A 3103-nucleotide genomic window follows, 5' to 3' on the forward strand; every position below is an offset into this window, starting at 1 on the left:
GAGGGTCTAAATTATGTGTTACCCATAATTCTAGCTGTGTGACTTTCCTCAAACTATGTACTTCCTTGATTCATAGTTTCTTTAACTGTCTTAGAATGGCTTCATACTCCAGTTCTAATGTCCTCTAATGGAGACCTGTGCAGATTTCTAAAAATGCTCAGAGGAATAAATGTGTGAATGTGTGTGCACGTGTGTGTGTGCATGCGTATGTGTGTTGGGGGAGTTTTAGAAGTGTGACCAGGAGCCTAGTCCTCTAAATTGTCTTTGAAAACAGTAGGATCTGTAGTTTCCTTGGATGCCGACAGTCAGCGTTAGCTGTCTGTAAGTGCATTTAGGGCTGAGTCACTCTCATTCATTCATTCATTCATTCATTCATTTTTGAATTCAGTAAGTCTTTATGAAGTGCCCACTCCGGCAGGCCCTGATGAGTGAGGCCAGGTTCCTGTGTGGAAGGAGCTCATGGATCAATGCCAGTGCAGCGGCCATACCACACGGGCTATGGCAGGAGTGTGAAGGGAGGATTTTTAGAGTCATCCTGGGCAATCAGGAAAGGCTTCAGTGCTGGGGTAGCTATGGTGGTGTTTGCCAGGCAGACAGGCAAAGGGGATGGGGCATGTGTTGGGACGGATTTTCTGGTAGAGAAAATCACATATGTGGTGGCCTGTGATGTGCCGTGAAGGTGAGTGACGTATTTCTTATTTAACTCCGTCGCCTAGGCAGACACTGTGCCTTTATTGGGACAGGTGCACATTAGGCTGTAGCTGAGGAGAGCCAGGTTGACCCAAGAGTACCAGAAAAGTATGAACAGTGCCTGAACATTTTTTTTCTCATGTTACTGAATGTCTCATAAGCTAGATCCTGAGCTCTGAGACCTGGAGCTCTCACCTAGCTGGGCCCATGCCACCATGACCGAATGCTGGGTGACAGATGAAAGAGACCTGGAATGCAAACCACATACCAATTTAGCAAGAGTCCTCCTGAGATTTCCTCTAAGATCTCGAATGCAGAGAAATGATACCATTTCCTGGCTTTGTAACGCAATTTTGAAAACCTTTGTAGTGACCCGCTCCATTTGTATTGATTGACTTAACAGCGTGATGTTAAGTCACAGTGATGGGGTTGTTCGAGGGGAACCTCAGAAGGCTTTTTATTTCCTGTCCCTAAATTTTCCACTCTGGATACAAAGCCTTGCCTTTCACGTGGTGAGACGAGGAAACTAAGCCCCAGAAAGAGTCAGTACAGCGACTGCTACGGTGGGTCGTGCTCTGTGACTGGGGTCCTCGTTTCCACAAGGCCAGTGAGCTCCCTGAAGCCTAGTAAAATGAGAATGTTAAACTGTGTGACTACTGAAGGTCTTTCCAGATTTCACATTCTGTTTAATTTTGAGATGTCATTGCTACGGTGCATCGTCCCAGCTCAACTTTGGGTGGAGAGTGGAACGGGCATCCAAAGGGGCCAGGACAATGTGTCAAGCAGATGACAACAGTTGGAAACAGAACTGCACGAATGGCTGGCTCTGCTGGGACAGACCCCTTCCTTTTCTATGCTTAGAGCTGACCTCTGCCCCTCTCCGTAGTCCAAGGTCATGTGCAGATGTCCATGTCATCGTTAAACTCCCCTACATGCCTATACACTTTGGGGACTGCCATCTTTTTGCCTGCGTATGCTTCCAGAATCCATCTCTGCAACAGCTTAATCTTCCTGGTGTGTGTCTTGCCCAGGTGGGCCGATGCCGTGCCAAGCTTTGGCTTTCTCACATTCCCTCTGTCACAGCTCACCTGCTCGGGCCCGCGGGGAGTGAGCCAACGTGCCATCTGCCCAGGGCTCTGGCTCAGAAAAGAGACGAGGCACAGTCGGAAAGGATTGCTCCTCGGTTCTAAGTGGCAGACACAATTTCATGGCGGAAGCAATGTGTGTTTTTCTTATCTATGAATAGCCAACTTAAACCTCAAAATGAGGCCGTGGAAAGGGAAGATTTTTATTCAGTAATAATCTAAACCTTGAAACTTACTTGGAACGTATAACTTGAGGAACAGTCATTCTCTGGATTAATTATGAAATTATTATTGATGCGTAACCAATGAAATTACCTTTTAATGCTTTGATGCTCCCCCCACTTCTTGAAATAAAGTATAAAATCCAAAAATGAATATTTATTCAAGGCAAACTTCCTGATTTCAAAGAACAGTCTTGCTGCCTGTTGATCCTTCCCAGGTGAATGCTGTCCCCCAGGCTTGCTTTAACATGCTTGAACATTATGCATGAGCAATTTGGGTTGTAAAACCAGTTTGCAAATAAATGAAGTTCAGAGATCTGTTTACCAAGAAGGCAAACAAGCGATCAAAGTATTCAGTTGATTAGAAGGGGAATAGAAAAAAAAATTAGGACATAAGAAGAGATATAAATGAAGGGAAAGATGTATGATGTGTGTGTATATATGATCAAACCTGCAGCAGGACTGCGCGGAGGACTGACATGTGTTTGCTCTCAGCGATGTCGGGGGCCTGTGGATTGATGAGGGCCGATGGCAGACGCATGCGCTTTTCTGCTTACCAAGTTCTTTCACTTGCGTTACCTCCTTTGATCTCAGCAATCTGCTAGAGAATCAGAAACAGCATTGCAATTCCCGTTGCACAGATAAGATTGAGTAGAGAAGGGACTTGCTCAAGGAAATAGTTCGTTTTAGCACAGTCATGGTAGAGTCAGTTCTTGCCAATGAGCTACAGCTACCGTATCCACTTTGCATCCAGAGTCCGCCTTCCCATAAGGGAAGTCACTGTGCCACCACTGTAAGGTCGCTCGGGAAGTATCTCACGCACATTTGTGTAGCTTTTACCCCCATTCCTAATACCTGGCTTCCTCAGGAATCTCTCTCCAGGTATTATATTCTTGATTTCCTATGTTTTCTTTGAAAAGACAAATATTGCTTGAAAGGTTAATTTCTTAAAGGAAAGGAAAAAAGGGTGGAAAGGATCGATGGAAGCTGCAACGGGCACAGATGACCTGCAGTATCATGCAGCGCTGAATACAGAATTACACACAAATCTCGGCTCGGCACGAAGACCATTCACTTTTTCATCTGTATAACCAACTTCGAGTATGG

This window comes from Pteropus vampyrus, unplaced genomic scaffold (assembly GCF_000151845.1).
Source record: "Pteropus vampyrus isolate Shadow unplaced genomic scaffold, Pvam_2.0 Scaffold28, whole genome shotgun sequence".
NCBI classification, from domain to species: domain Eukaryota; kingdom Metazoa; phylum Chordata; class Mammalia; order Chiroptera; family Pteropodidae; genus Pteropus; species Pteropus vampyrus.